The following is a 20,301-nucleotide window of genomic DNA, read 5'->3' as shown; positions in this document are numbered from 1 at the left end:
TTATATTATGGGTTGATATGATATATAGGCATCCCTCTTCTTCCATTCTTACTAACCAAGATAGATCAGCGCCTTTTTTTTTTTTACACCGCGGGACATCACAAGGCTGCCCTTTGAGCCCTTTGCTCTTTGCAATTTTTTATTGAACCTCTTGCAGTAGCCATTAGGAATGAGCCCTCTATTGACCCTGTCCGATTGGGGAATATCAAGCACTACATTTCCTTATATGCGGATGATGTTGTTTTGTTTTTGTCAAATCCTGAGCGATCTTTTCCTGCAGTCTTAGATGTGGTGAGGTCATTTGGGGAAATCTCAGGTTATACAATTAATTGGCAGAAGAGTGAGTTTGTGGCTTTAACTGCAAATTTGGATGTTGATTTTTTTAAAAGTTTTGCCTTTTAAAATTACAGACAGATTGAAATACTTGGGTGTTATTTTGCCTAAGGATCCTAAATTGATCTTTAAGTTGAATTATCTTGAACAAGTAGATAAATTGAAAATAGACGTTGAGAAATGGAGGGCTCTCACTATTTCCATGGTAGGTCGCATTAACGTAATCAAAATGGTTTCCCTTCCTAAATTTTTATATTTATTTTTAAACTTACCTATTTTTCTGAATAAGCAATTTTTTAAAGTGATCGACTCAGTAGTATTACCATTTGTCTGGGGCTTTAAAACTCACAGGATATCAAAAGTTCATCTATGTAAGTCAAAACTTAAGGGTGGATTTGCTTTGCCAGTGTTTCAGTTTTATTATTGGGCTGCAAATGCTAGAACTCTTGCTTACTGGCAGGAAGGGTAAAAAAAAATTAAGTCTGCCGATACCCCACCTTGGGTGGTCATAGAGAGTGGTGGGGTTGAGAATAGTTCCCTCCCTGCTCTTCTTTTTTCAGCCTTTTCAGCTAAGGTTAATAATTTTATAGTTTCGAACTGCGTTAAAATCTTTAGTCAGATCAAAAAAGGTTGTGGTCTACCAGACACTTCGATCCACACTCCAATATACGGTAATCATGCATTTCCACCCTCATGTTTAGACGCCTATTTTGAGGACTGGACACAGAAAGGTATTGTTACTCTCAAAGATTTATATATTGACAGGCAGTTTGCATCATTTACTCAGTTGCAGAACAAGTTCTCTCTCCCTGCGTCACATTTTTTTCATTATTTACAGATAAGAAATTATGTTCGTCAGAGTATTGCTAATTTTCCATCTCTTCCGGAAGAGGGGTCAATTTTTTACACTTCTTCTGAGTTCCCCGGATTCTAAAAAGTTGGTTTCCGGTTTTGTGAAAGCCTTTTCTGAGTATTTAAATTTTAAATCTGACTTTTTGAAGATGCCATGGGAGGAAGAGCTTGGTTTGCTGATTGGAGATGAGGTGTGGGAGAGGAGTCTGTGTAGGATCCATTCTTGCTCTATAAATGCAAGGCATCAGTTAATTCAATTTAAAGTGCTTCACAGACTTCATTATTCAAAAACTAAACTGCACAGGATTTTTCCTTCTATCAGTTCGATATGTGATCGTTGTAAACTTGGAGAAGGCTCTCTCACTCATTTGTTTTGGACTTGTCCCAAATTGTATAACTATTGATTGGACATTTTTAACTGTTTTTCTGATATCTGTAATTGCACATTAGAGCCGGACCCAATAATTGCATTGTTTGGATCTTCCTCTTCCCTTTTACACCTCAGCTCTGCTGCACAAACCACAGTTTTGTTTGGAATGGTAATTGCTAAAAAAATTATCTTCACTCTCTGGAAGTTGGATATTGTACCTCAATTCAAAATGTGGCTCACAGAACTGACTGCTCTACTACATATGGAGAGAATTAGGTATACATTAGCGGACAAACTTAGTAATTTCTTTGATGTGTGGCAGCCATTTCTAGACCATGTATCAAAACAAAGTCTTAAGTTACCTAAGGTGGTAACTTAGCCTACCACCTTAGCGTTTTATTTTTGTTTATTGCCAGTGTTGAAGCAGTATTTTTGTCGTTGCAGTGTAAACTTTTGTCTTATTTGTGTGTTTTAGCCCTTGCTGTTGTGTTGTCTGTTGTTTTTTTGTTTGTTTTTTTGTTTGTGTGTTTTTTCTTATATCAAAAAATCTCAATAAATATATATATATATATATATATATATATATATATATATATATATATATATATATATATATATATATACATAACATTGAAAAAAATAAAAAAAAATAAAAAATAAACTGAAGTGAAAAGCAGCCCCTCTACTGGCCAAATGGACCAGACCTTGTCAACCTCCCTCTCTAGGGAGAGAAAGGACACTTTGAGGAATCCAGTGCAACCTATCCCAAAAAAAGTCCACCAGGATCCTTTGAATGTTAGACAAGAGGGTAACTGGGGGATCAACACAGGTCAACCGGTGCCACAGAGCAGAAGAAACCAGATTATTGATTACAAGAACTCGACCTCTGTATGATATGTTAGGTAAAAGCCGCCTCCATTTTGAAAGCTGACCGTTGACTTTATCCACCATATTTTCCCAATTCTTCTGCAAAAAAAGTGTCAAAACACCACTAAATACTTAAGACCACCCTTTCTCCAGATTAAACCTCCAGGCAGACTGAGCTGATCCCCCAGCTGACCTGTCCAGTTACAGGCTTACTCTTTTCCCAGCTTATTTTTGCAGAAGAAATACAACCAAAAAGAGAAACTGTGTTCTTTAAAACCTCAAAATCTTTCTGTGAGTTGATCGGGACAATTAAATCATCGGCATAAGCTGACAATTTCAAAGATACATTGCACTCAGGGATATAAACACCACACAAGTCTTGTCTTAATTTGTGAAGGTTCAATTGCCAGGGAATACAGCATCCCAGACAAAGAACAGCCCTGCCTCACGCCCCCTTAGAACACTGAAAGGACAACTCAAGACCCCATTTATTTTCAGTACACTCGTAATGTCACGGTACAGAACCTGAATCATTGCTACAAAACCTGGGCTGAAGCCAAAAGCAGTTAAAGTGTGCCACAAATATTGGTGTTCAACCCGGTCAAATGCTTTTTCTTTGTCTAGAGAAATGAGACTAGTACCTATGCCCAATGAGCTAGAGAGGTCCAAAACATCTCTAATCACAGTGACATTATCACTAATCAGCCAGACGGGCACGCAATAGGTTTGGTCTCCATGAACAACAGAAGCCATCGTGTCTCGAAGTCTGGTGGCCAGGACTTTGGAAAAAATCTTATAGTCTGTACAGAGCAACAAGACTGGTCTCCAGTTGTTCAAACTGCATAGATCTCCCTTCTTTGGCAGCAGAGTGATGACCGCCGTTCTACAGCTCAGAGGCAGCAAGCCTCTCTGCAGACCCATCACACACCAAAAGGCTTTGTAGAACTCAACAGGAAGACCATCCATGCCACGAGTTCTATCATTCTGATAAGTCATCAGAGCAGTATGAAGTTCATGCAAAGTTGGCTGAACCTCCAGTTTTTGATTGGCTTCAACCACCACCTGAGGGAGTCCCTTGAAGAAGCTATTGCCACAGTCAGACATTAGAGAATGAACAGTTTTTCGTTGCCATGTCTTCTTTTCCAGTCCAAAGAAAAAGTGAGATGGGGCATACATCTGCATGACACTGAGGAAACGTGACCTGACCAAAGCCCCTTTGGCTGCTGTGCCCAACAGGTCTGCTGAAAAAGCCTTTTTGGATTTGAGGGAATCTAAAAGCCCCCGGTTTCCTGTAGACGCTGCAAAACCCTGCAGTTTTACCACCTGAGTGTCTAGGTCTGTCATAGATCTGGTTATGTCTCTAGTAACATTATGAGTGAAATGTTGACACAATTGTTTGATCTGACACTTCCCAAAATCCCACCACTGCTGGATACAAACAAAGTCAGATTTAGATTTCCGGTGATTGAGCCAAAAAAAAACTCTCAAAAAGCTGTTTTGAAATGCCAGTAGGCACTCCGTACATGAACTTTTTTTTTTTGACACTGTAGTTTTTATTGATAGTTTTGTAACAGTTTAAACACAGACATGTATTACATTACAGAAGAAATAACCACACAAGCACAGAGTCAAAACAAACAGAACTAAAGCGAACAAAAGGTGTGGGTGCCGATTCTAATCAACTACCATATGCATACCTGCCTTTACTCCGCAGCATACCTACTCCAGCTTATACACATACTTATACATGCATGCATCAATGGATATACAAAGTTATAGATGTTAAAAAGTCCTCCGTCCAGGGCATGCGTTACCTGCATGGGAGGAGCATGATTCCCCCAGGGGCCAACAGCCAATCAGAGTGCTCTCCTTGCTGTGGCAATTAAAAGTGTAGTCGGAGAGTAACGGTGCTGCAGGCAAGTTGTGGACTTGAATTGAATCGGACTAAGGCGGGCACGAGTGCGTTCATAGAACCAGTAAGTCACGTTGGGAATGTATTTTATTTCTGTTACTGTTAATGTACCAATGTAGACATCTGTTACTATTGCTGTAGGAATAAGTAAGTAGAAGCCTGGCTCCACAGGATATTCCTCATTTCTAAGTTGTTTCAGTTATTATGGAGAGTAATGTTCCCAAAGAGTTTACCTGATGGAGTTACTAAGTTAGCATACGAATCAGTTCTTGTTTATAAAGCCGCATACACATGGCGGCCTTTGACTGAGCGATTGTGTCCACTAGAGGGTGGTATTGACCCACAAATGAAAGAATTGGCCTAAATTGATTATGATTCTGTGTTTATGCCATCCTGTTATGTTATTACTCTAAGCTCTGTTTCTGGTATCGGGATCTGCCCTTTTGTAATCTGGTATGTTGTTCTCTGTAATACTGAGGTATGAGAAATGATAGATAAGCAAGAGAGATGTTGATGTTATTTCTTATTTGTATTAATTACAGAACCACATCCTTACTTGCCAGCGAGAGTGTGAGTTCGATGTGGGCTCATGTCAAATAAAGTTCTTCCACTCTGACATCATTTCCGTCTCTGACCGGATGTTATTACCAGGGAACAGTACCGAATCACGTTTCAGAGATAGTGGTCCAGGCGTACGCTATAACAAGTGGTCCTTCGAGCCGGATCTGATCCCTGTAATAAAAGCATGGAAGAACAGGGCACCAGGAGACATCAGGCTCTTCCTGCCCATCTTCGAGAATATGACTTAAGTGACTATCTCCCCCGGAGTAAATCATCACTTCCCAGATCAGCTCACACTCCCCCGCCATGTCTGAGAGACGAGGAGGAGCCCGGCGGGGCTTATGGATCTCCTCGATCTGAATCTCCTGTCACTCAGGATAGTTTCCAGTCTGGATGGGACGTCAGAGATCGATGGGAAGAGGACACCGAACTGTTGCAGCAGGAGAATAAAAGATTGAGAAGCGAGCAGGAAGCCTTGCTGGAGGCATTGTACCAGTTGCGACTACAGAATGCAGAGCTGGCTAAATAAAGTGACCAGAGAATGGGCCAGCTCCACCCCCAGGCTACAAATGAGACAGAGCAGTTACGTGAGCAACTCAACCATCTCAGCAGTGTTATTACCCAGTTGCAGAGGGCATATGACCCACGACCTCCTCAACAGTTAGAGCAGACGGACCAGTCTGATAAGCTGGATCGGCCAGGCAGTCCAGGCCATCACAGTGGATCGGAGTCTGATGGTGGCAAGAAACTGCATGCAGCTTCAACCCGAGGAGTTAAGGGACCGAATCACGTTTCAGAGATAGTGGTCCAGGCGTACGCTATAACAATAGACCTTAAATGTTTTGTTCGTTCATTAATTTTCCTTGGTGCCATATAATGTCCATTTCTCCCACTTAGCAACAAAAATATATTCCTTTAATCTGAGAATGTAAGTCATTTTTTCCATTGCATAGATTTCTCCAACAACATTTAACCAGTCTTTTGAAGAAGAAGAACTGCATTTTTAATATGTATTGCTACCCCCCTTTTACGACTTGTCTTGCAAGTACTATAGTAAGAATTTCTGTACCCAAATTTCTTTAATTTATCATGCTCTTCCTGTGACAGATGTGTTTCCTGTAGATATATTACATTGGTACATTAAGCTTTTTCATTTCAAGTATCACTTTACTTCTTTTAATTGGGTTATTCATCCCATTGACATTCATTGACACCAGCGTTAAATTCCTCATCTTTTCACTGTTAAGTTTAGTTTTATTTTTGGCTTATCACTATCATAGCATCCCACACTAACTCTAAGAACTTGGAACAAGATAACATGAAACTTAAGAGAAACTAAAAATACGTATTTCTTACCCACAGCGTCCCTGTGGTTCGGGGGGTACATCCCTTTCAAATTAGGGGCCCCTGTGAGATCCAACCTAGGTTCCTAAAAAAAAATAGAAAAAAAAGAAAAACTACCACTTTCCGGTCTACCTTGCCTTGAAAAGCAACAAAGTAATGAACCTTTATGTTCTGAATTCTACTGTTCAATCATTTCCACCGGATTCAAATGTTTGTATCCTCACTCATAAGTTCTCGGTGTTAGACCGCTGCCATCCTAATGCTTTTTGCAGTCGCTCCTCCAGCATCATGCTTTCCCCGCTCCGCTGTGGCACCTCCACCTGTATTTCTCTCCTCCTTAGCTCCTCCGCCGCCGCCCGGCCGCTGTCATATGTCCTGACGCCGCTCTCCCAGTAGACCCTGATTCTGGTCAGAGGCGCCTGGAAGCGAATTCCTCTCTCTTTTAAGGCTTTCTTAATTCCAGCGTATTCCTTCCTCTTTTGAATCACGTCGGTAGCGTAGTCATGATCAAAGAAAAGCTGCTTATCCTGATGTATAACTTTTTTCTTCCACACTGCCTTCAACTCCATCTCCTTGGTTGAGAACTGAAGAAAATTAACCACCACCGATCGCGGAGGTTTTTCTGGTCCGGGTTTTGGCACCAGAGCTCTGTGCGCCCGCTGAATATTTAGAGCAGAATCCGGCGGGAGCGAAAGCTCAGATCTCAAAAAGTTTTCCACAAACTGCAGCACAGAGTTTCATTCTTCTTTTAGGTCAAAAATGCGAATGTTGTTCCGTCGGCTACGGCCTTCCAAGTGAGCCAATTTCATCTGAATATTCCGTTGTTGCTGGAGCGACTGAATCAGAGCGTCTTTTACGGCCAAATTCCACCTTTCCATCTCTTCCAGTCTTTTCTCAGCTTCTTCGAGTCTGGTCTCATGGCTAGCTAGCTCATTCGCCGTTTCTGCCAGTTTTATATTAATGTCTTTCTTGAAGTTGTCGAATTCGTCCTACATTTCTTGTTTGATGTCTTTCTTAAACGTGGCAAACTCAGTTTTAAACTCGGCTTTAAGTGAGTGAATTTCCTTAATAATGTCCTGAAAGCCTGCGTGGGGGTGGCTAGCTACATCTCCTTCCATCTGCTCGCCTTGCACGCTGTTCTCGGACATGTCTGCGTTGCCTCCTCTTGCCAGCTCCACTTGTTTCACAAAATCCTTAATGTTTCCTTGTCTTTTTGACCTTTCATGGCATTTATTACATGGTTTAGCGGTGGAAATATTCGAATTCTGGTTTTCTTTGGAGTTTTGACCGGGAGCTGCAAGCTTATGCTGCCATTTTCCTTACGTCCCCCTAGTGGTCACCTACATGAACATTTTTAATGAAAACAGAACAATGAACCAGACAATGATGAGATAAACCAACAGGAGTTATCTGACAATCCTTAAAAATACTGAAATGGTGTTTAAATGAGTATATAAGATCCAGTCTTGCCAAAGATAAATGATTGTCCTTAGAGTGACTCCATGTGTACTGTCTCTGATGTCCATTGAAAACCCTCCACACATCTGATAGGTCCACAGCTGCAGCCAGTTGCCTGAGCCTGCGAGAGGACGCAGGATGAGGTTCTGTGTGGTTCCTATCCAAAGGTAGGAAGTACAAAACAAATACTCATCATCGCTAGAAACCTTAACAGTATCACACAGGACATCTAAAAAACCCATTCTGCCCACTCTTTTAGTTGGTGCATATACATTGAGAAAAACAAAATTCACATTTTCATATTTGACTTAAACTTTCAGCACACACCCCTTGATTATTTCCTCTGCTTTGCGAGAAACAGGCAAAAAGTTATTGGAGAACACAATCCCCAGACCTCCTCTACAGCTGGACTTATGACTAAAAAACCTCCCCCCACAGCCCATCCTCCAGTCACTCTCATTGTCAAAATTACTGTGAGTTTCTTAAACCAACATACAGTGTTGGGGGAGTAACGGAATACATGTATCGCCGTTAAGTATTTAAAATACAAAATATGAGTAACTGTATTCCGTTACAGTTACCGTTTAAAAAGGTGGTATTTACAATACAGTTACTTTGTTGAAATGAATGGATTACACGGTGGTACTTCCCTGTTTCATATTGTCGCGGGTCAGGACTGTTTGGGTTTTGTTTGACAGCTACGTTCTGTTGTTCCAGGCGGCAGCGTTACAGATGCCATGGTTACAGGGTGACGCTCTCTCTCTTTGTGTGTTTCCTGGGTGAGAGAGCGCCTTTTGTTGTTGTTGTTGTGCTAAGCTAAAAGGCAGAATGCTACAGGCATAGCTCTAAAGAATGTAGCTTCATAGGCAGTGCAGTCCGTGCTGCAGGGAGAATGGACTGCCATACCCGTTATGTGTCTGTGAGTGAGGGAGGGAGAAAAGGGAAAAGTACGAGTTGTCACCGAGCAAAAACGGGAGCTGGAAGCATGTAAATATAATAATAACCACTGCAGCCAAGAAGAGTGCCTGGTGAGCCCAGTTGTAAGTAAGCTATTAAGACTCGACTGTACACTGTGTTCGTGTTTTCCTCTGAAACAATAAGTTCCGTTGGAGCAGCCTTTCAATGCCCCTCTCTGTCTCTCGCAAGCAAAGTTGACCCAGACAACAAAGTAAAGCTATTTTTTGGCTACCAGCCCGACATTCACATAGTTGTAAAAGTATGATAATATATTAAGTAATCCAAAGTATTCAAAATACGTTACTCTCATTGAGTAACGTAACGGAATATGTTACAAAATACATTTTGGGGCATGTATTCTGTAATGGAATACATTTTAAAAGTAACCTTCCCAACACTGCCAACATAATATCCAATTTCTTTAAGTCTATAAGCTTGAAAAAAGCAGCTCTTTTCACCTCATCTCTAGCACCATTCAAATTTAATATGCCTATTTTGAATTCGCACATGGGTCCGCGGCCTCAGGGGGCTTCGCATGAGCGATCGCTGTCTCCCCACCATGAGCCCTGGCTGGGACCTGCTCTCCAATGGCATCATCTGCTGGCTGTGTGTTTCTTAGCTTCTCTGGAAATTATCGAATGCCCTTCTCCACCACAACCAAAATATTTCATGCTCTCAGACGAAGCAAACACCATGTAGTTGAAGCCCTCTATTTTGAAACTGAAAGACAGGTTCAGCTCGCCAGCGGGGTCTTTGAGGATCATAAAAACCTGCCTTCTGTGACACACAACATGTTTGAGGAGCACAGATTTGCACCCCAAAGAGACCATCTTTATGGGCGAAACTAGTTGGCCATATCGTGACAGCGTCTTGGCTAAAGTTTCATTTTTAATAAAAGGAGGCGCATTTGAGATGGTAACCTTTTTAGCAGGGCTAACCAACGGAAGAACAGGCGTGAAGGTGTCGTGAATGATGACGCCTCTTTCCACCAACTCATTAACTTTTGATACCGTATCAAGAAAGATAACAATCGCACCGTTCATACGGGAGGCAGATTTCACACTGTCATAGCCCACCTGTAGGAGAGGTGTAAGAGCTGTTAAAAATTTTAAGTTGGTTTAAGTTCGACAGCATGATGGTGTGTCAGCTTCTCAAACTCTGCACCACCCTCAACAGCGGGCATTGTGCAAGCCAAGCCCATAGCAAAAGCTACCAAACCAGCCGGCAAAAAAAAACAAAAAAAAAACAACAACAATTGTGTGTTGACAAAAATAATTACACTTGACAGTAAAGATAGAAAAAAGGAACTCGAAAACAGAAATCCACTCACTCCGACACTCCCATCCCCAGCTCCATTCACTCCGCCATTCACTCAGAGAGAGAGAGAGGAAGAAAGAAAGAGAAACAGCCAAAAAGCTATTTTGTTCTTTTAAAAGTTTAGTTATCCAAAACAATAAATGTGTCAGCAGGATTTGAAATTAAACATAGAAGTGCCTGGTTACAATGCATGTAAGGGAAGGTGGGTGGTGGATAGGGGCCAACAGCATCTCTTCTCTTACACCTGGCATATGGAACCGCTGTGTGGGTCCAGAGGAAGGAACCAAATGCAGACTAAATATAAATAGCAGCTTTATTGCTATTAAAACACAACACTCAGCCATCAGCTGAACTGGGAACATAGAAACTAAGAACACTAACAGTAGGAGAGAACACACAGATTCAGCAACACTGCCAGAGACTTCCTGTAATCTAATTACAGTTGTTAAAGAAACAGTTCAGGAACAGGTCACTCAGCGTAGTCCTGTGTGAACAACTGTAAATATTGTTTTTCTTTATTTAAATATTGTTGGTGTATTAGAAATATTCTTGTTTAATTGTTATTGTTATTTACTTTGAACAATTTTATATGGATATTTATTTGATGACCAAGTTAGCGTTATGTTCATACATGCTGCAAATACCTGTAAATAAAGTTCAGTGATAATTACTGTTTTTTGTAATCAATTTATTCATAACAAAACTTTTAAAGTAACACAACACATGTAACAATGTAACAAATATATTCAAATAAATATATTTCTCATTTTGCAACTAATCTTTCAGAAATTGAAAACCCTCTCTTTTGTTGTCTCATGTCCTCTCTGATGAGGTCCAGCAGCTCATCATTCCTACCTCTTTTTCTCTTCCTCACAGCTTTTGTTTTGGTCACTGTTAAAAACTCCCAATTCTTTTAATCTTTGGGCTGAAGGAAGGACAATACTCGGTGTATAAATGCTCAATCAACAATTCTTTATTTCCATACAATTCAACACTTAAAAGCATAAGAACCATCATGATGGGGAGACCTGCCTGCAGAGGGTCACAGCAAGTCTCAAAATGGTGACGGGTCACTCAGCTTCTTCTAGCCTCTAGTAGCCCCCACCTAGTCGTAAAAGCCTAAACATTCACATTCTTTCTCTCTTACGGCGCCTAAGTTATGACCTCGGCTCCCTGTCTTTCTGCTCTCTGTAAAGGTGGGGGCATGGAATGTAGTCTGTCTCTTCTACTATCGGCACAAGGTCCTCTGCACCCAACCTTCACTTCATGATTCAGCAGTATAATATGTCAAGAAAACAGTGTAAAACATTCACAGCAGATCAAGGGTACAGAGTAATGTACACCTATCTAATGAACTACAAAATGATTATGTTCTTTTAACCCAAAAGTATAATGGGAACCAAACTACATACACAGCACACAATCTAGACTAAAGGACATTATATGATCTACAGCAGTTAACATAATTCAACTACTTTAACTACAGATATAACATAGCCTATAATAGCACAATAATCTCACATCACCCACTGCTGTGCTTGGCCCTGGAGTGTCCTAATTTCCTCTCTCCCCGAGAGAGGAAATTAGGATAGGAGGCCTAATGGAAGGCATCTGTCCTATTACCTCATTCATAAGGGGAAACCAGGGACAAGTAGCAGCAGTGGGCTTCCCACTGACTCCTTCTCCCGACCCTGAATACTTGCAATCCTACAGGCAGAGTAAATCAAAAAATGTCAATAGACAAATAAAAACAACATAACAACTCTTAGTAATTGTAGATTTATTAACCCTTTAAGACCTACCATAGAACCAAGTCCACCAGAGCTTATCTTTATATTTTTAAATGCTGTAGTGCCATTTTTAGGAGTATTTTAAGTTGCTATACATCAATACAACCGTTATAGGCCAAAGTTTAATAATATATATGCATTAAGTCCATAGTAAGTACATAGATTGCAAAAAAGTGCAGTAACCTACAAAAAGAAATTCAAAATAGTTTTATTTTTTTTTAAACATATATTTCTAGTTAGAGAAATTTAAAAGGTTTATCCCTTAAAACTTTAAATACAAAAAAGTTGCACAAAATAGTTTCCAACCACAGGGAATTTATTTTGAGTGTCTTCATAGTTTTATTTTTGAGATACACCATTTTTTATATACTGCAGTAAAAAACAACAACAACCAAATATTATAGTGCAAATTTGCAAATAAAACAGCAAAAAAAAGCAAAAAAAAAAAAAAGCAGCATATGCAACAAAATAAACTATTTACATCAGTGCAATTTGAGTTCTAAGCATCCCAGAAACGATACAGAAAAGCATAAAGTCAAACATGACTTTAAAACACACAAGTATAGGCTTATAAGGCCCTGAAGGTAAAATAAATAAATAAATAAATAAAATAAATAAATTTTTAAAAAATGGCTTCAATTCCTGTTTCGGGCAGTAATGGCAGTCATGAGCTAGTTCGCGCTGACGTCTATGCCAACGTAGGAAGTGTTATGAACAGCTGATCGGATCGGCAAAGCCTGTTTCTGGAATATTATGTTTTTGTTGCTGCAAGCGCTTTTTATGCAGTTTTTGCAAAGCTATATGTGAAAGGAAACTGTGACCTAGGACAAGCTGATGGCATAAGATCAACTACTCCGGTTTCATATGCAAAAAAAAAAATATTGCACTACCTTACGTGGTTGCAGTTCTACAGGGATTTTAAAATAGTTAGGCAAAATGGAGCGTGTCCGCTCCGACCGGCTTTAAAGGGTTAACTTGTGTTCTTAAGAATTATCTTCTTGATAACACACATGATACTTTGTAAGTTATCCGATTTCTTTTTGGCCTGCAAGGGGTGACTTTGCCCTGTAGGCCCATCTTCTCCAGAATTGTTCTGATCACACACATTAAATAAGAGAAGAGAGGAAAACATTGCAACTATGTTAATCCCTAAATCCACAAGTTTTCACAGCAGAACACCAGAGGAATACCGTCTGGACATCACAGGTTCTGTACAGCATGAGGGTTAATAAAACTGTACTCATGTTAATATGATGTGTAAATTGATGCAAACACTACCAAAAACCAACACGTTCTCACTCCCAACTCGTCAAATGTGTGACGCATGGTCAGGCTCCCTCTGCTTCACTTATCGACGCGAAGGGTACCCCCCTGGCGTCAAGAAATGAGTGCAGGGTCCTCCTATTGAATACTATACTGATCCCTAATAGTTGCTTATTGACGACAAGAGATTTCGGTGGACGAGCCTGTTGTTCGTATATTTATACATTTCCAAAATCACATTGTAGTGACGTGTACTGAACACAATATATTATATAATGTAAACAACTACCTGAGAAACAGCAGATACAGCAGATAAATTAATTATAGGCCATTACTTTTGTATCGTTTATTGCATTTATGGAGGGAGAGGTGTATGCTGGGTAATGGCACAGCTAGCGACCGGGTGACTTTATTCACCCGCTTCGGCTGTTATCAGTCCATACAATGGGCGTTATTAGCAGAAATCAGTCCCATAGATGTGGGCCATCCACCTGCTAGATTGTTCAGAAGGTTGTTATCATCCATCCAGATGGAGGATCACTGACAGGAGCGTGGAAGACTCCAGAATCCACTCTGGCTGGAATCCGGTGGATACAGCAGTGTTACAGGTAAGACCATTTAACCGGACAGCATTTCTAGAATGACTATTAAAAGTCAGCGAGTGTCAATAATGTTAATGTGGTTATGTTAGTAATACACCGAGTGCTAATATAACAGCTGTAAGATGCATTTGTAGATATTATTACGTGTTTTACCGTCTTTATGGTGCTAGCTTAAAGTTACGGTGTAAACGTTAGCTTATATTGTAGCAAAGCTGTTACTGTTTAAACGATGTTGGGACAGAAATATTAGCTTCTGTCATGACTGATGAAGTTACTAGTTAATAAAGTTTCCAGTAAAGTGATTAATCGCAGCCACAGATTGACAGCAAATATCTCGATTAGCTTCAATGCTTCTGTAATAAATATGTGCAAGTTTCAGTGCTTCGTTTAAACTGTATGATACTTATACTGACCCAGGGTCAGTGTAAAATACAATCCTGGCTGTGTGAACAAAGCCTGGCTCCTTTAATCCTGCATGACAAACCTCAGGATGCAGGTTATTATTACTCTTTCCTGCTGGCACACCTGTCACACCTGAGAGTCAGCTAGAAACTTACAGTGACGTGGACATCATGCAAAGACTGCCAGACTCTGTAATACTGTAAATGATCAGTGACTCAGGTTAACACTAAACTTTAAACAGTACCTCTGTGTCTCTGTGTGTGCTGAACATTTAGGATTGAGTCAGGCTGCATTGACTGTGGGACTTTTCTGTGTTAAAAGCTGGTTGAAGACGGCTCAGAAACATTTGAAGATTAAAATTTAGCATTATGGCTGCTGGTGGTTTGTAGCCTCTACTCAGCTGTATTTTTGTTACTAATTTATCTTAGTTGTTGTTTAACAAAGATTTCAGAAGAGCAAAGATGAGCACTGTTACTTAATCCTTAATAGTTTAACTGGATTGGAAATCAAAAAAATCCAGATTCTTCTTCCACAGAAGTTTCATTTGTCAGTGTGGGACTGCTGAGTCACCCGAAGAACTCATTTCATTCTCCACGATGTTGATTTACAGAAATGTTTCACAAGAACTGATTCCTCCCAAAGGGTGAACTGGTGTGTTTCCATAGATTATCTCTGTATTAATGTACTTCTTAAATGAAGGCAAGTGTTTGTCCTTTTTTGTTCCTCAGGTACAGTACGTGATATTAAGGGCAGGCGGTCATCACTGGGGGAAGACAAGAAGCAGACGTACTTCCAAGAGGGAGCTGCAGTGAGGACACAGCCTGGTCACTGAGGTCAGAGGTCAGAATCTGAAACAGCTCAGGTTTATATTCTAGGGGTTATAAAAACATTGAAATGTATTTATAAAGAAACCTTTAAATAATATTTCAAATAATAGTCATAATTATGATTATTAGTAGAAATATCAAACATTTAAGTGGATTTTCTGTTACACGTATTGTGTTAGCCCTGCGATAACTGGCAGCCTGTCTTTGTCCTGTATCAGCTGGGATAGGCTTCATCCTCCCGCGACCTTGAATTGGATACATGAATTATATTGAATTGTATTCCAATTATGTAATCTGATCATTTACAAACTCAAGGTATCCAATCAAAATGTAAGTAATAATCATAAAAATTGGAAAGCAGAAATTAGTGTGACATGAATGTAAATGTGTTAGCTGACATAGAGGACAGCTACATGTAGTCTGAAAAACCTTTGTTGTCAAGTTTGCAGGTCCATCAGCACGAGACATTCTTACATAGAAGAGACTGTTAAAGTCTCTAACTCAGTGAAGCATTATTGGTCCCATCTGTTTGGATAAATATAGTTAGCTGATGTTTGTCCATTTATTGACACATTTTCTCAAGTGCTTATCCAGTTCAGGATCACAGTGGAGCTGCAGCTGGATATGTTCAGTAAAGAAACCTTACAAAAGTTAACAATAAACCTGCATCTCTGTACGTTGTTGTCCACAGGATGAGAAAATCAAACTGGAAGACTGTGGAACATGTTAATAAATGTTTGTGTTTATCTCTGTGTCTTTCACAGGAGGCGCTGAAAGGTTTCCCTAATAGTTCCTGGTGAATCAAAGCAGGACCATAAAGGTTGCTGGACTGCATGATGGCCTTACCCCTGAGCAGTCATCCTGTTAAAGGAGGAACCAGTTAGAAGCTGTTTTCAAAGTAGCTGAGCAGATTTCATCTCAAGTAAGCGATTAACTGTTTGTTCATTTGTTCTGCCACTTAAAGAGCATTTAAGGACGTCTTTTGAGTGTCCAGTTGAATTTATTCTGGTGACTCTGATGGTCATTTGTGATTATGGACATATTTTTCATGTTTTCAACCATTTAGTAAATTCTATCTATGGTTTCTATGTCCCAATGAACCATTTACACTGACCAGTGTCAGTTTGACTGTAACACATTCATTATTTAGATCCAGCATTTCTAAGAGAAATAACTGAATGTAAAAATGGCAGCCCTCAGGCCAAGTTTAATTAATAGAGATTGATGCATCCATTATGAAATTTATGTATTCCAGATCATTTTTATTCATCTTGTCCTGGCAGACCCACCCCTTTCTCCCAATTTAACTGCAACCCAAAAGAACTAGTGGGGCTATTTACACACTCACAACCAGTGTGGGGTAAAAAGAGCCACCAAAAACCTGTCAGCCTGCACAGCTACAGATGTGCTAAAAGCTATAAGACTTAGAAGCTCTGCTTATGGGGAAACTTTCTAAGCCTAACAGGGGACAGGTACTCCTGCCCAAATAACATGATATAACCCCACATACAGCCCAGACATAAAGTGAACCAAGTCATTTGGTTAAAGACAGCATGGAACCAAATGAATGTAACCAGCCTGCACCAACCTAACATTTCTTCCTCCTGAATTAAATGAATGAATGGATGAAATTTAAATGACTACAAACCTAAAGCCACTAGTTCCCACACTGGAGTTCCCTGACACTGTGTTAACTGTACTGAGCTTGTATCAACAGTTGTAACAGGCTAAGCTTCCTGAGAGACTGCATTGAATGATTGTTTCTATCTTAATGTTTTCAGCTCATATGTTCTGCTTTTTCCTTTCAGTAGATCAAAGCAGCTCGTGCTCTTTCTGCTTCCATTTTGATGGCAAGAAGAAGAAAAAGAAGAAGAAGAAGGAGACTTCAGCGAAGTGGCGTTCATGGTCTCAGTGGACAGTCATGGTCACACACTGCACGTGGTTTTAAAAGCAACATGTCTGTTCACCACAACAATCGAGATGTGTAATATCAGTGCAGCTACGGTTTGTTCTTGAACATCAGTTCTGTTTTCTACTTTGACCACTTAGACCAAAAAAGTGTTGTTTTCAGATTCTTTCTTTTAAATCTGTAAAGCACCTGCTCATTTTTTATTACAATTAGTTTCACATAAATAGTAGTGTTTCCTTTATGATCTTTTAATGCTTACACTAGACTGTACACGTCTACATTAGAGACATTTCTGTTACCTATTTATGAGACTGGGCTGCTTGACTACAATTTGGAAATGGATGCAAAATCGTGCTATTGTTTGTTATTTAATATGATTCAATTCAATTCAGTAAAACTTTATTGATCCTGAAGGTTGACCCCGAGGGAAATTTGGGTTAAGGCCAACACAGGACGTGTCTGACTAAGCAAAGATTAATCTGATCCCATTTCTACCTGTCTCTACTGTTTCAACTGTAATTGTCAGGATATATATTTATTCCAGCTCTCATAGGGCAAAGGAATGACTCAGACTTGTCAAATGTTCTTTGACTTGATAAACAATTTGAAGTTCACAATTTTCTTACAAATAAAACTTTAATGACAAACATGAACAGCTGTGCTTATTTCTGAGACATGATTTTTTTGAATGTGTTCATATTTAGACAGTGTACATCTGTATGCTGAAACTGTAATGGTGAACCTGAGGTGATGGTCAACACAAGACAAATATATATAAATATAAAACAATACTGAAGTAATGTCTTTACCCTCTGCAGCGTGTGGACGCTGTGCACACAATCACCTTAATCACTGTAGTAAACATGCACCGCTAGCTCACGTGACTGACTGTCTCCATGGTTACATCGTATATTATTAGCTATGCAAACAGCTTCCAAAGATACCGCCATAGCTCTCTGCAGCTGTAACACTTTCATGCTTTACAAATCATTTCACGTTTTTGAAAGTTATGAAGACAGAATATGTTTTTAAAGTCATGCTAGGCTGTTGCTATGGTGGTTGCTGTGGACTAGGGTGGACCGCGCGTCCGATCCCTGTTATTAGCTGTCCGCTGTAGGAAGGCTGCGTTCCGTTTAGAAGTAGCCACAGTCTGCCGTAACTCGAACTCAAACCCCGCTTTGTTCTTTAATTAAAGGGTTTTTACAGCCGTTCATGACACACACGCACACACACATAAAGCACTTTGCCTCACCATGAGAATGCAACTTTACTAAAACCTTTAAAGTATCTGATATAGGATAGAAAAATGAAGCAACCAGAGATTTAATGATGAAGACTCTGGGTTCTGTAGTTCACGTTTTACAGTCCTGAATGACTCTTTGCACATCCATATCATTTATTGAAGAGGAGTTTAGAATGCACTTTACATTTAGACTGTTGCTGTTTAATTTTTTACATTGTTACTGTGTTATGTCATAATAAGGTTTACCTGCTGGGGTTTGATGGATCAGCTGGACAATACAGTCAAAGACAGACTTCATTCATCATGTGCAAGAATCCTAGTTGGATTTTTGTTTTCATTCATATTTTTGAACCAAATATTGAAAACAACTCTGACAGACTGGATACCTGGTCAGGGTGTACATTACCTCATACTCAAGCATCCCAGGACAGAGCCCTGCCCCACCATGAGCCTGGGTGGATACGTGTTTATAATATAAAATGACTGATACTGAATATGAATATTTCATGAAAATCAAATTATAATATGAATTCCTAGGTGTTTGTTATATCCAGCAAGAGTAATATGTCAGACATATGTCTGAATTGCTAACCCTAACCCTAGCTCAACAGACCACAATGCCCTGGACTGTCACTATTATTACATGCTGTGAACATAAGTAGCTTTGATCACAGTTTATGTTGTAAAAGAGAAGGAATATTTAAACAAGATCAACATTGTGATATTATTTCTTTCAAACTGACCGGAAACATGCTTGTCAGACTCTCACTGTCAGTATAATTAATATGCAGAAAACACTAAAAGTTGATTGTCTTCCAATATTCTAACAAAACTTTGACTTTGTAAGTACATATTGTAACAGTCCTAATGCCAATATGATTTTTCATAACTCCTGCTTTGAAATACTGAACTTTAAAATTGACCTGATGAAAGTTAATTTACAGTGGCAGTCTGTCAGGATAATTCTGACTATAAGATCACTGTATTAATCTGAATCCTTCTGAAATGTGCTGTGAATGAATGCTGATGCAACTCACTGTGTGAAAGCTGTTAATAAAATGAATCTGTGACACATGCAACACATTCACAGAGGAAGAGGACACAAAGGGAGGACACGCAGAGGCTGTGTTAAAGTCAGAAATCCAAATCTTTAGTCAAAAACAGGCGGCGGTTACAAACAGGAAGACAAGCAGTCCATTAAACAGTCTACAGGGTCAAACATACAGAGAATTCAAACAGCAGTAAAAAATAACTGGACACTGAAAAACGTAAAGCAATGTTTGACACAATAAAAGGAAGCAGCGCAGTATATTCACTGAATTACAAAATTACAAAAGAGAAAAACAACGAAAGAAGCTCTCAGTATTCATTAATAATTAGAAAGCATCTAAACATTCTGATTTTTACAGTCTTAGTTCCGCTTGCTGTCATCATTATAATCATCCTGATCAATGGCGAGGTCATGAGGTGGGCGGGGCTGTCTCTGGTGATGTCACCATGAAGGAACAGCATCTGGCACGTGTTGGTGAAACATCCCAGTACACTGGTGTAGTTTCCTCTCCAGCTGGTTGACCTTTCACCCTTCAACATTAAGGGGAAGAAGAAGAAACAGTGTTAGGTCAGGTGACCACATGGTTTCTAAAAAAAACTGACCTTCATGTGTTTAGGCAACTCTACTTACCAAAAGCAAAGCTGCTGAATGTTGCAGGAACATGCTCATGTGTGGTGGTCATTCAGTGCTGCTCCGGCAGGTTAGACAGTCCAATAGTGATATCCTGCCCATCTGAGAGTTTGAAAACACACATGCAAAAATTTAATTGTATTACAGTCAAAGTTGGATGTTCGTTTTTGTCCTTTAAAAATGTTTGTGTATTTGAAAGCACTAACATTTAGGGATGACTCGGATCGTCTCTCTATCTCCTTTAAAGGGGAGACAAGTGTGTCCACTGATCCACGTCACTTTACCTGGATGACGACTCCTCTCTCCCTCACCCAGAAACACTCCTAAAATAACCAAGCAAATAAATAATACCGAAGATTTACTCACATTACAAAAACATCAAAAACATCTCCCTTTGATTCCATTCCTCCATTCCTGCTGAACATCAGGCAACAAATGTCCCAGTAAATCACAGTAAAATGTAAAGCACATGTTTTCTCTGCTTTGTCTAACCTCTGCATAGCCTCTGTCAAGAAAAACATATCTGTAAGCATAAAACAAATATACATTTCATAACACGTCACTGGACAAACCTCGGTCAGTTGATTTCCTCTGTGCAGTGCAGACGAGTATC

General features: G+C 39.7%; 1 long non-coding RNA gene across 2 annotated transcripts; it reads left to right on the top strand.

The window, feature by feature from the left end:
• The first annotated feature begins 13,268 nt into the window (after positions 1-13,268).
• On the top strand, positions 13,269-15,772 carry LOC134617307 (uncharacterized). Of its 2 annotated transcripts, none has more exons than XR_010091513.1 (3): positions 13,269-13,632; positions 14,757-14,861; positions 15,620-15,772. It is a non-coding gene; the product is annotated as an uncharacterized LOC134617307 (long non-coding RNA). The 2 variants fall into 2 exon arrangements; XR_010091512.1 differs by having other exon boundaries at positions 14,757-14,868.
• The last annotated feature ends 4,529 nt before the right edge of the window (positions 15,773-20,301 follow it).

The sequence above is a fragment of the Pelmatolapia mariae genome, linkage group LG3_W (assembly GCF_036321145.2).
Source record: "Pelmatolapia mariae isolate MD_Pm_ZW linkage group LG3_W, Pm_UMD_F_2, whole genome shotgun sequence".
In the NCBI taxonomy this organism is placed as follows: domain Eukaryota; kingdom Metazoa; phylum Chordata; class Actinopteri; order Cichliformes; family Cichlidae; genus Pelmatolapia; species Pelmatolapia mariae.
This window is presented reverse-complemented; position numbering and strand designations above follow the sequence as displayed.